This window comes from Tachypleus tridentatus, unplaced genomic scaffold, assembly GCF_004210375.1.
Source record: "Tachypleus tridentatus isolate NWPU-2018 unplaced genomic scaffold, ASM421037v1 Hic_cluster_2, whole genome shotgun sequence".
NCBI lineage: Eukaryota > Metazoa > Arthropoda > Merostomata > Xiphosura > Limulidae > Tachypleus > Tachypleus tridentatus.
Genome location: NW_027467782.1, coordinates 24268731 through 24283243, shown reverse-complemented (window position 1 = coordinate 24283243; position 14513 = coordinate 24268731). Strand labels below are relative to the sequence as shown.

At 36.1% G+C, this 14513-nt stretch overlaps 2 long non-coding RNA genes across 2 annotated transcripts in view; one reads left to right on the top strand and one right to left on the bottom strand.

The window, feature by feature from the left end:
- Positions 1 to 14513, top strand: part of LOC143243222 (uncharacterized) — a 29478-nt gene that overhangs the window by 12297 nt on the left and 2668 nt on the right. The gene's annotated exons all lie outside the window — the stretch shown is intronic.
- LOC143242842 (uncharacterized) lies at positions 12668 to 13620 on the bottom strand. The gene is made up of 2 exons (XR_013023329.1): positions 13263 to 13620; positions 12668 to 12913 (listed from the first exon to the last, which is right to left on the bottom strand). It is a non-coding gene; the product is annotated as an uncharacterized LOC143242842 (long non-coding RNA).

Here is a 14513-nt window from a genome sequence, read left to right as displayed (position 1 = left end):
ACAACCGCTCATAAATATTTTAAAATAAAATGTTATTTGCCTAAGCGTTTGACTAAACACAGAAATTACCAATTTCTGTTGGTGAATTTCCATATTTATTGCAGAGATTGCACGATATAAACTTTCTAATATTAATAAAGATAAAAAGTCGTTATATCAAAATATTTAAAGTGCTTGACTCCTAATTTGAGCGTCGCAGGTTCAAATCCCCCGTCACTCCAAACATGCTCGCTCATTCAGCCGTGGGGGAGTTAAAATGTGACGATTAGTTAGGTAAAGAATAGCTCAAAGTGTTAACTTTTTCTAATAATCCAGTGCAATGAAATTATAACCTCTTTAGGCTTATATTTGGTATTTCTATAGATAGAACGTAAATTCCCATTTGTCCGAATACTTGAAACAGCTTGGATGGGTTAAACCAAGGTCTATTTTCTTTCATGATACTGTTAAGGTTATTCCCATCCAAATTATACTCATAATTCAAGTTATGATAACACACGTACAATACCTTATACTTATAGTTAGTTAGTTATCACCATTAGATTCCATCTTGGAACATAGTGGGCGCAATCGCTTGCGGATTTTTCAACAAGTATTTGAGTGAGAAGGTTGTAAGCCCACTGCACCGAGCCGTCCCTAATTTAGCAGTGTAAGACTAGAGGGAAGGCAGCTAGTCATCACCACCCACCGCCAACTCTTGGGCTACTCTTTTACCAACGAATAGTGGGATAGACCGTAACATTATAACGCCCCCCACGACTGGGAGGCGAGCATGTTTTGGCGCGACGCGGGCGCGAACCCGCGACCCTCGGATTACGAGTCGCACGCCTTACGCGCTAAGCCATGCCAGGCCACCTTATACTTATAATACTTAAAATCTGTCTGCCATTTGTTTATCCAACTCAATAACTTGTCTAAATCCTTTTGTAAAGCAGCAGCGTCCTCTTCGTAGCTAGGAACACCAAATAATCTTTATCAACAGCAAATTTAAATAATTTATTGATTATTCCTTCGCCTATATCAGGGGTTCCCAACCTTTTGGCACTCGTGACCCCTTACCTAAAAGTTTGAAACCCATGTGACCCCCTACTTAGGGCTTATTATTAGCAGCTTAATTTTTCTTTTATTTTCTGTGAAGGAGAGGGAAAGAAACATCTAAAAATTATTTAGTAATTCTGTAATTATTTATTAGCAAACTAAATCACACTGGTCCAACCTGAATTCACAAAAAAGAACATATATTTCTTAAAATAATATTAACATAGGTTTGAACAGCTATCCAACCCAGCTAGTGAGATGCCTGATATTGCATTTCAGCAGCAAGCTTTGAAATTCGTGGCCGAGCGTTTGTTAGAGCCAGTCTTATGTCATCTCCAACATCCAATCTGTTCCTATTCTTTGTTTTTATATTGACAAGAGTAGAAAATCCTGCCTCACACAAGTAGGTAGAAGCAAATGGAACAAGGACACGTAAAGCTATCATGCTGACTTTGGAGTATGACTGATACATAGCGCACCAGAACTGAGTCACGTGATCTCTTGAAGAGATCACGAGCTGAAGAGTCGTTCCTTAGATCCAGAAATTCATCTTGGATATCATCTGGGATGCTGGATACATTAAGTTCAGTACAAAATGGGTTCCTTACCAGGGCCTCCTGTTCCTGTGATAGTACAGGGAAGTAACGCTCGACTTCCTTTTCTAGAGACTGAAGATGTTCGGTAATCTTATCCTTGAGGAACTGATCCAGTTGGATCTGAGACTCATCCGTCACTCCACAAAGTTTTTCAAACATAGCGATGCTTCCAAGATTGGTTTTCCGATGCCAGTTCTGCAGTTTGGAAACAAAGGCCCGAAGACTATCTTGAAAAAGGAGAACATGTGTTTCCCTTCCTTGAAGCTTCAAATTGAGCTTGTTCAGCTGGTCAAAAATGTCGGCTAGGTACGCAACCCTTTTATTCCATGCTTCATCTTTGAAGTGAGCTACAAGATCTTTCCTTTCTTGAGTCTCCAGGAACAGCTTTATTTCATCTTTCATTTCAAAGACACGATTAATAACGTTTTCTTTCGACAACCAACGTACTGCTGTGTAGAAGAGAAGCATTCATGTCTTTGCATAGTTCTTTGAATAGGTGAGTGTTGAGTGCTTGAGTCTTCACATAATTTACAATTTTGATTACAGATTCAAGCACTTCCTGCAGAGAGGCAGGGAGAGTCTTACTGGCGAGAGCATATCGGTGAATCATGCAGTGGATGCACTTTCCTTGAGGTGCTAGCTTCTTCAGTCTCGACTGGAATCCTGAATTCGATCCCAGCATGGCCGGTGCCCCATCCGTACAAACCCCACACGTTTTCCCAATGAAGATCTTCGTCTTGAAAAAAAGTTGAAACTTTTTCCATGACATCATCAGCTTTTGTTGTGGTTTCAAGTGCACTGCAGAATAAGAATTCGTCTTTGATGTCACCTAAATTAATGTATCTCACGAAGACAAGCAACTGAGAACATGAACTTACATCTGTTGACTCGTCGAGCTGAAAGGAGAACAAAGGGGAACCCTTGATTTCAGTCAAAACCTGTTCCTTCACATCCATAGACATTTTAGAAATGCGCCTCTGTATAGTATTATTTGACAGGGATACTTGCTGCATCTTCTTTGCACTGGATTTTCCAAGAATAAGATTTACTGCTTTCATCATGCAGGGTTTAAGAAGTGTTTCTCCAATCGTGTGAGGCTTTTTTTGTTCAGCAATTTCGAATGCAATCTCATATGAAGCTTCCACTACGGCTGCACTCTGCTGCTGAAACGACCCACTTCTATCGATTCTTTGGCCTTTAAGACACCGTTCATGCCGTTTGAAGAAATCCAAATCCTTCTTTGCGTGTTCTGGATGTTTCGTCTCGAGATGACGCTTGAGTTTTGATGGTTTCATTGACTCTGCACTCAGGACAGCATAGCACAAAACACACTGTGGTTTCTCGATGCCGTCGTTGGCGAGCACAGTGGTGAAGCCAATGTTGAGGTACGATTCTGAGTATCTGCGCCGTTTAGCCATGGACACAACTCACCTCTACTGCTTACTTATCTCCTTGTTAAAATAAAATAAAAATGTTGAATAATGAATGCTTTGGCAACTGTAGATCTTACACTGACTACTTGTGGGGGGTGCAGGTAGAGTAATGATGGGATAAGTATTGGGAGGGAAGAGAGCGTGGTTAGTCGCGCGATTCGTCATCCACCAATCAGCAACGGACATGTGACTCACGTGTCGACAGCGAGCACACACACACTTAATCACAGCTAAACAGACACACAAGCATACGTACATGCTCGTGCACTCACATAATCGCTACTCACTAGTACACACATACATACAGTTGCAGACACATGCACATTCACATTCACTCACAGGCACGCATACATACACCCATAATATCACCTAATGACATTGAACTAACGTAGCACACCCACCGACTTGGAACTCCTGGTCTATATCATTAGCGTTAATCAAAAAGAGAAAAATTCCTCAGGATGAGCCTCGAGGCACACCACTTATCACGTTAATCTTGTTTGACTGAACACCATTTATAACAACTCTGTTTTCTTCCATCAAGCTAAATTTCCAGTTAGTTAACTTATGTCTCACAGCGATGGAGATAAGTTTCTTTACAGCCTTTTATGTGGCACGTTGTCAAATGATTTATCATAATCCATATACACCAAATCTACGCCTTTATATGTATCAACATACGCAGTAGCATTTTCAAAGCAAAAGATTTGTAAAACAAGATTTTCCCTTTGTGAAAACATGTTGACTATCCAATAAAAGTTTAAACTTTATTAAATTACTTTATAAAGTATTTTTATCAGACTTTCTAAAACTTTTCCCACAACTGATATAAGGCTAATAGGCCTATAATTACTGGGAAAACATCTATTATCTCCCTTAAAGATAGGAGTGGCATTAGGTAATTTTCAATCTGTTGATATTTGTCAATTATTCAAGAACTTACAAAATTATGGCAAGTGGCTCACCTATCCACTCCTTCACCTCCTTCAAAACCCTCAAGGAAATATTATTTGGCCCATGCGTTTTATTATTCATTAAACTTCTCAATTTTATTTTAGTAAGCTCAAAATTTATGCAATTACCTTGTTCAACTTATAATTGTTCCAATTATCTTGGAATCTATCATTCCAATTAATTCATATTTCTTAAATTTTTGATGTATTTATTTAATTTTATCTCTTATACCATTTGTAACATGGTCACGGACTGACATGCAGGCAGACTGAATGGATTCTTTCGTTGTAGCCATTGGAGTTCGACTACTACTACCTCGTGTTACATGAAATTTTATTTGAAGTGAGGATGTAGTGGACGAATAGAGCACACAGGCACTAACTTGAGGGTTTATAGTTAAAACAAAGAGATACGAGACTAAGACTTCCAATAATACTTTTATCTAAGCCTTCAAACACTTAGTATTTACCCATACACATACAGTTTTTTTTATTATATTTATCACAGATAATTCTTTTACTTTTATTATCATGGTGGCTGATGATACGGAATAATAGCATTAGAATTACTTAGAAAGAGCTTGGGCGTGAAATGGCCTGGTTTTTACTTTTTGTAAGAGACATTTTTCTGTAGTTGTTCCTCGATTCCTTCTTGACTTCTTTTCCTTCTTCTTTTGATGAAGACGAGATCTGAGCTCTCTAGATGATGATCTCAGTTATGTCGGATTGCGTGCTAGATTTTGAATATTTTGGTGTCTGTACTAGGACCTTTTATATCAGCTGAGTGGGGGAGGATTGTCGGCCTATTCATATTACCATGGTGTCAGCTGACTTCCTCTTTGTGATTTCTTCAGCTCAGTTCGTAATAATAACTTATACTAACGCGACGTCAAGCGGATAGGGTTTCTTCTTGTTTATGAACTCCAGAACTTGTGAGTTACATAGGTTAGTCGATCATCATAGCACATACTGTCACGTCGTCCCGCTATGCAAGGATTTTATTGGTTTCAACGTCCAAGTTTGCTTAACCTCGATTGCGTCAATTCACTTCTACTCAAACATACAGTGGATAGTCTGCCATCTTTAGTTTAAAGCTTAAATAGCCCACTTTAATCTTGACAGTGTCTATCTGTACCAATATAAACAAAAAGCGGATGTTTTTCAGTGACTTTCTCTGAATCTCTGTTTTAAATAACTCCTCTTGTCCTTTATAGCGTCAGTTCTTCAAAAAGAAGCAATAAATCAAGCAGATGGCAACAAGTTTCTCGACATGTTTCCTTGAGCTGTCGTTATTCTATAAACATCATTGCCTTTAATGTTTTTTTATACTTCACAATTTTCTGTTGACTATTACAGTTACTTATGAAGCATCCAAATACCTAAAGATGCCTCACCTTCGTGAGCCAGTTTGGTTTTTAATGCACCTTACTGTCTCTTAATGTACGAATATATTGATTTTGAATTTTGAAAACTTTTTCTTTAAACATTTTCCATATTTCCTCAGTGTCTACAAATAACTCAGTTTTCAATAGACAGTTCTTGATGCATTCCTTTAAATTTTGCTTTTTTGAAATTTGGAATAAAAATATCACTATTCCTGATTTCCATATGCAGCACCTATGTATTCCCAAATTTTCACCCTCTCAGTGAAGAGAGGTGAAAGCTCTCTTTCACAAGCTAACAATAAATTTAAAAGAGCATTATTTCTTGTAGGTTCTTGTACAGTTTCCATAAAATGCTAGAATCATGGTTTGACTCTAGCATTTCCCAATAAATATGCCTGAAATTAAAGTGACCCATAGTTATGGTTTCAATAGCAGATTAAATTTTAATCTCACTGTAAAGTTGCTCACTAAATTCGTTAGTTTCATTTAATGGTTTGTAACAAATTCATACTAAGAACGTTTTCCCTTTAATTCAGTAACAAAAACCAAATTGAATTCGGTCTCCTTGCTATTATCATCGATATTTTCAACTTTATCAGGAGGTAAATCATACTTTATACATGGAGCCACTCCACCCCTTTTTTACTATTCTATCTTTATTAAATAACATATAACCATGTATTTCAAAACATTTTATGATCAAAATCATCTACATTTAACCGTATTTCAATTATTCCCATGATATCAAAATGTATATTCATACCAGTTCCCTAAATCATTTTTTTTATTTCTTATAGCTCTAGCATTATACTAGTAACAGTTAAGCCTATTATTATAACTGTCTTTATACTGATTTCCTGTGCTAAACTTTTCTGTACATTTCAATTTTGTTTCATTTAATTTATCTTTGCCCTAACCAGTATCTAGTCCTCTTTTAAAACTTCCTTTACTTCTGAGTTACTAGCCCTTGCATATATGCTAGATCCTTTCCAACTTAAGTATAAACATCCATTCCATAAAGTACTCTTCTCTCACTGTACTGATCCCACAAGCTCAACCAGCGAACCTGCTCATCCTTGCATATTAATTTCAACCTGGCATTAAGCCCTGGTGATCTACTCAAAATTTCATTTGCACAATTAACTCTTAGAAGTATCCCTAATACTATCATTTAATGCCTTTATCTTTAAATGTTTTTATCAACCTCTTTTCGTTATTAACTCCTCAGACTTATCATTCCCTATATCATTAGCCCCTATGTTCATAACAACACAGCATTGTGACCAGTCCCTTTCATTACATCCCTTGCTCTGTCAATTGTGTCTTTTTCCTATGTCTCAAGGTACCAAAATCTAACTCTTTTTTTTTTTCTCACTATTTACGCCATATGCTTTGACAAGGAATCGCTCACAACGATGACCTCTTTAAATTTATAATCCATTTCCTCCACTATTGTTTTTACTTTCATTCCCTCCAGTGGTTCAGCTGTTCAGCTGCCGTGAACGTGATCATTATGGACCCTTTGACAGCCTTTGTTGAGGTAAATACATTTATATATCCCCAAGATGATGTGACGGCACTCAAAGGACAATGAAATTCTAGCAGCTTTTCATTAGATCAAAAGATCAGTAAATAATATTCAACCTCGAAAATACAATAAATAAAAGCCATAGTTATAATTCTCGATAATAAAATAAAATTTGTTACACCTGCTTTTGAACATGAGGACATAATTGCACTTTTCGATGAAATAATAAAGATCATTACACAATGCGATTTTATAGAAGGACAATGTTTCAGTTGTCAAGAATATAACAAAGATTGTTTTACATGATAAGTTAATATTATTGCACCATGCAATTATATATATATAAGGTTAATGTTTCACTTCTCAATAAGATAATAAGGATTATACCACCATACAATTATACGACAATGTTACACTTTCTAATAACATAATAATGATTGTTATACCGTACAATTATTCCAAAGAACAATGTTAATTTTGACGATAAGATAATAAACAACGTCATACCTTACAACTGTACAAAAGGAAAATATGACAAAGGTTGTTAACATCATAAAATTATATAGAACAATAATGCACTTATCAAAGAGAATAACGTTTGGCATCCAGTTGCATGTTGTAAAAGAATAAAATAATATAATACAGATTATTACATCACCCAGTTTTCTGAAGAATTATGAAACGTCTGTCGATAAAATAATAATTATTGTTTCACTACACCATAAAAATGTACAGGTCGAAAATATTACGCTTGTGTGTGTTTTCTTATAGCAAAGCCACGCGGGCTATCTGCTGAGCCCACCGCGGGGAATCGAATCCGTGATTTTGCGTTGTAAATCCGAAGACATATCGCTGTACTAGGGGGTGGCATTACGCTTGTTAATAATATAATAATGATTGTCACTCTCTAGAATTTTATAGAAGTGGAATGTTATGTTTGTGTGTAAGATAATAAAGATAGAATTTTATTAAAGAACTTAATTACAATATTCGACAAAATAATACAAATTTATCCCAGTCGAGTTTCCTATTTATTATGCCAGATATTACGATATCAAGTAGCCTGGAATCTAAATTCACATTTGGAAGTAAATTGAATGTCGATATGTATCAAATTAATATTATTTGTCAACAAGGTTTACAAACAGTTTTCTTTCTTAACACAAATATATTTTAATGTACAAAGAACAACACAACTTATAATAACGTTTGGTACAAATAATTAGAAAAAAATACAAACTTGTTAACAATACTGAGTTTTCTATCTGGACGAAAATTAAAAATTTTATCGACGGTTCGCAATGAGCAACTTTTTTCCTTCCTCATATGATGCAGCTTACTTAAGAACTGTCTAGCTTACTGCTGCTGCGAGCACGCCTAATGTCCTCGTACACATATTAACGCCCGAAGTTAATACTGTTAAATTTCATCAGTTTTTGCAGCTCCTATGTACCAAGCCGTCTTGGGTGAATCTGCTCATATATCTTGTAATATCAGTCTTCCTTCAGAAGACGACTCCGTATCTCTGGTGCTATGGTACAAGAGAGGAATCAATGCTCCTATTATAAGTATGGATTCCAGAAGAGGGCCCTTGAAGAACGCCAAATATTTCACTGGTGAGTTACTTGGACAAAGGGCCTACTTCAACGTGAGCGAACAACAGTCTGTATTAATCATCAACCGTGTAGAGAAAGATGATGGAGATTATAGTTGCAGGGTTGATTTTCGGTACGGACGAACCCTGAACGACTTTATGACGCTGGATGTTATTGGTAAGTGTATAGTTTAATACTGCAGGGAATTATACGAACACTTCATTTGAAATCGAATAAAACAAAGAGCTCTGTGGAGGAAATGTTACGTAACATGAAAATATAGATTTTGTAGAATTGCTAGGTTTACTAAATATGTAGAATTTTGTAGAAAATATGTTAAGTAAAGAAAGACATAACTTTTCCTTTATACCGCATTCACTCTTGTGTATTCGTAGCTCGTATTTGAAGACTAGGAAAAAAGTTTTCTATGTTCTATGTTTTCAGTGTTCAAAAACGTGTAAAGGAGACTTTTTATGTTCTTTGAATCTGATTTCCATTTTTCTACTTGTTTGTCAGTGCAGTTTTTACACAGTATAGACCTCAGTGTTCTGCCTGGTTTTTGAATAAATTTGGTATTAACTGGAATGCCATATTTTCTCACTAGTTTTAGCCAAATGTCAGGAATATATGGTATGCAGCAGTATATGGTTTCGTGATTTTTTTGATTCGTGAGATATATTTACTTTTGTTGGTTGATTTTGCTTTCTGTCTAGGTGTGTGCGTGTAATGTTTTCTACGGTTTGTGGAGGAAACTTATTGATGTTGATGAAGCATTGTTTTATTTTGTCTAATTCATCGGTAATTTTATCTTGTTTCATGTGCTGAGTCCCAAGGAATGTATAGTCCAGTATGGGTGATTTTTCGGTGGATTTCTGTTTTGAATTGTGTGTCGGTTCTTGTAATTTTGAGGTTAAGAAATGATATTTGATTGTTTTCTTGCTGTTCACATGTGAAGTTAATGTTGGGATGTATAGAGTTAATGTGATTGAAAAAATTAAGTATGTGTTCTGTAGATTTGTATCCCGCAACCGTGTCATCTACATATCTGTACCAGTATAGTGGTGGATGTAATGCTGTGTTAATTGCTTGTGTTTCGACTTGTGTCATAAAAATATTGGCTAGAACTGGTGATACTGGATTGCCCATGCTTAGGCCATTTGTTTGTATATAGTTTTGGTTGTTTAACATGAAATTTGTCTTCATCGTGGTGAATTCTATGATGGTTGCTAATTGGTTGCTGGGAATGTTTATTGATGGGTTAGGGTCTCGGATATAGAGTTCTAAGGCTATCTTGCAGGCTTCAGCGGTTGGGACTTCTGCAAAGAGAGATATAACATCCAAAGTGGCCACTAAAGCTTTATGATTAAGTTGATTAAGGTTAGATTTGAAATGAAAAGAGTCTTTGATGAATGAGCTGACTGATGTTACATATTTTGAGAATGCCCATGCTATGTGTTTACCAAGATTGTAATTAAACGATTAATATGTGGACATTATTGGTCGTAGTGGACAATCTGGTTTATGAGGTTTGGTGATGCCATGTATTTGTGATGTGTGTGAGGCGGTTTTGTGTAGGTAGGAATAAGGTGTTTGTGAAATTGTGTTGGCGTTTTTCATTCTTAGTGGTATTTTGTTTAGTTTCGTGTGTCTTTGCTAGATTTATGTTTATAGGTTTAAATTTGTTAGTGTCTGATAGGATGCTCTTCATTATTTGGATGTATTCGTTTGTGTTCATTATGACTATAGCGTTACCTTTATCTGCTTTTAGAATTTTTGTTTTTGTCTTGTTTTAGGTTTTTTAATGGAATTAATGTCGCTTTTTGTAAGATTGTTTTTTAGCTTTCTGTTTTATGAAATTATGTTGATGGTTTTGTGAGAAAATTCTTTGAAAAAATCGTTTAAAATGTTGTTTTTAGGTGTTTCTGGAAAATATAAATGTTTAACTTTTTCCGAGAAGTTTGGCTGTTGGATGTCAATCGTATTGCCGAAGTTGTCTTCTTTCTGTTGTTTATTGTTTTTGTTTTCTATAGAAAGTATCGCAACCAGTGGTGGGATTCAAAAATTTTAAGAAGGGGTTCTCTCAAGGGAAGGCCTCAATAATAACGGGTTCTCTTACTTTTCCGGAAGTCTATACTGATACATCATTTGAAAAGGAAAATAATGGAAAAAGTACTTTAAAATGTTTTATTTATTTCATTTTAAAAATTTCCAAATAGTCAATTGATTGTCATCATATTTGTCCGTTTTTTTTCTGTTTCACTCTATTATCATCTGCACTGTGATTATTGCGAAGCCATGTTTTAACAAAAGGAGTAGCATCCCATAAATCGAAAGGAAGGCCAATAAGATTAATCGTCAATAGGTTTCTGACATTTTCTACTGTGAGGCGGCTTCTTTTATCTGAGTATATAATATTCATTCTTGAAAACCCTCTTTCTGCCTCTGCAGAACTGATGGCAATCGTATTCATAATGGTTTTCGCCTTTTGTATACTCTCAGGAATTACAGGATTATTAAAATCTTTCAGGACATTTTCCACATAATCACGAAAATCATTAATGGGAATGTTGTGATGAAATATTTTACAGAAGCCATTCAACTTTTCTTCCGCAGCTTTCCATGGGACAACAATTTCCTGAATATTCCAAGTATTTGGTTCCAGCAAGTTCAGCAATTCATGAAGTTTGTTGTCAGCTTCCCGGTCATTGTTCTTGGATATTAAATGATCGCAGTCCATCAGCCTTTTTTTCATATTTTCGATTATTACATCAAGTAAATTGTTACGAGGAAGTCTAACAAATCTATTATTTTTGATAAAATGGATATCCTTAAATTCATCAGAAGAAATTCTATCGTCGATTTCTTTTTCAAATCTTCCAATACCTTCTTTCAGTATTTCAAAAGCCTTAATAGATCTCTTTATCAGTTTCTCAGCTCTTGACAAGGTTAAACATCTAGCTTGAAGGGCATCAGAAAGTAAAGAAATTTCTGTCAGTATATCTATCATCAGTGCCAAGTCATGAAAGAAATATGTATTGCCAAGACGCGCAGCCATTCCTGAAAATTTCGTGTCACTAGAGAAATATCTGTACAATGCTGGATAAACACGCCATACAGCAAGTGCAGATCTCAAACTGCAAGCAGCCCATCTTGGTCCCAAAACTCTTCCTATCTTCAGAATTTGATGGCCAAGTTCTTCTGAAATTTTGAAAAGGTCCATTTGGTTTTTGTTTGATTGGTGAAAGATTGTGTAGATTTTATCCATGAATATTTTGAAGTGATTCACTTGTTCTACTTCTCTGACAGAATCATCCAAAATAAGTTGTAATCGATGATTTAGGCAATGCCAAATGATAATATTGGGGAAATTGCTTTTAAATCGAGCGCCCACTCCAGAATTACGGCCAAGCATTACGCTTGCCCCATCTGAACAGAAAGCAATCAAATTAGTTTTCAAATATTCATTATCGAATCCGGCACGGTGCAAACTGTTCAACAATGACGTGTATATTGTTTCTGCTCCTCGTCCATTCAATTCGACCAAATCCAAAAAAATAGTTGGAGATATATAGCAGTCTTCAATCTTTAAGAAAGTAACGAGTACGGGCTTACTGGATATGGTTGAACTTTCATCAATGATGACACAGATCTTTAATTTCTGTTCAATAATTTTTGTGAATACCTCTTTCCTTATCTCATTTGCAATGTGATCTGTTATTTTCACAGCAGTTTTTCGAGAATGGAGTCCAATACCCAAATCTACTCCATTTTTCATTTGAAGCTGAATCTCATCTTTGACATCAGAAAAGGGACGATTTCTTTTGCTAGACTGTAGATTGTATTAAAACTCTATTAGTAGAATCCACATACTTGCTGTTCAATTTGTCAATGCATTTCTCAATCGAATTATTAGCACGATCTTTTCGGTGCGTAATACAAATGCTGTGAGCTTTTGATGAAAAGTGTTTATTCATCTTCTTTCTTAGGGAAGCTTGTTGAATTTTTTTATCTCTTCCAGAAGGTTGAACACTGCAAGTGACCCATTCTTGTGACATGTGAATTCCTTTCATGTTCACTAATTTAAAATAAAATTTGGAACATATATCACATCCAACATTTTACTACGAACAATCAACCCATCGTACTTTTCCTTGAAGTTCATATACTGTTCTATACTCCAGCAATCTGGAAGATCGAGTGTTTCAACTTCTTCACATTTACCTTCAGCGACATTCGCAGTACAACTTTCATTAGAATAATGCCGTAAAATTAACTTTGTTTCATCGTCATTTGCATCTTGCTTTAAAGGTTCGGTTCTAGGAACTTTACGAAAAAAGCTATCCATATCCTTTTGTCTCTTCATTTTAGGGTCCGACGTCCGAGCACTGAAATGAAAAGTATTTTTAAGACCTTCACTATAAAACTTATGTAAGGTCTTTATGTTAAATTACTTTCTTTTACAGAGTGAGGCGTAAATATTGAAACATAATTTAAAACTAAATTAGACTGATAGTTAAACAATACAGTTATAAATGGAATTAGACACAGAAAAGTTGAAAAGAAAATAATAAATTACCTTTCTTTGTTCCGAAATAAAAGATGTGCTACAGCTGAGTGAAACTGTAGTTTATAATTCCCGCCTTAGGACAATTTAATTGAACTTAATTGGGTTGAACTAATTAATTGAACTTTACGTATGGATTGAAAACACAATTTAAATAGAAATTCACTTACTTTATGATGCTTCCACGAAAAGTATTCGAGAATAAATGAGTCAAATTTCAAGGGACTTGATTATATACAAATGAAACGAGAAATCAATCATAGTTAGACCCTTCGTCCGTTAAAGTAAATACTGTTTCAAAGATGGCTAAAGACACGTCGAACATCGACTAACAACAGAAGCATTCTATTCGATGCCACGTCACACTAGCTGAATTGTGATTTGCCAGCCATCAGTCAGACAGCTAGCTGCGCGCATTCCGAAAAAGCATTATGACGAGATGAATAAGCTGACAAAGTTGAGTGCTGAGCATAGATAATAGATAATGTAGATAGCCAGACTGACTTCCGCGTTGTGACCAAAATTCTATTGAGATGGGGAAAATCGATAGAGTAAGTAACGCTTGCCACAAGCGGCTGCAACCGACATGTGTCTGCCCATGTGTTTCCTTCGTACTTACAAGTAAATCACTTGAATGTAGAATTCATTCTGTGGTCTTCACGTCATTCGTGCATCATCTGCGTCGTCTCCACTCTTATTTTTTATTGATTGAATAGAATGGCTAATGTAAATTCTGAACGAACCTCGAGGACAAATCGAAGAACGTGCAATGCGTTTAACTGCCGAAATTATCGTGTGAAGGGATCAGAAATTTCTTTTCACCGGTTTCCATCAGATCATGAATTACGTACAAAATGGATTTTAGCCACACGGCGGGAAAATTTTAATCCTTCCAAATCGGCTGTCCTCTGTTCGAAATATTTTGAGTCTGACTGCTTTATCGATTCAGATTGTTCTTTTTCTATATTATCGCGAAAAAGACTGCATGGAAACGCCGTTCCCAGCATTTTTGACTTCCCTGACCGTCTTCAGCAACCGCCTATCAAGAAAAGGTGCACCTCAACTTCAGCTGTAGGGATTAAGTCGTATTGGAAATTGCCTCTTGCGTATTTTCTTGTTAACGGAGTTTCTGGTAAATTTTTACATGAAGTTTTGCGAGAAGCAATAAACAAACTTTTTGAGGCTAGAGTGACCTGACCATTGTTTCAATCACACTTGTGACGTTCCCTCCTCAGATTCCCTGCCGGACGTGACTCTTTATTGTTCTCAAGGTCTCTGCGGAGAGCACACTCCTGTTCGCCGGTCAGTGCACAAGGACAAAAGCCTACGTCACCTCCGCAGTTATGGGGTGTTGCGTAGCCCGCGCGCGGTTCACAGTGACCTTGTTCTTTGCCACTCTTTGGTATTCTTCGGTCTTCAGG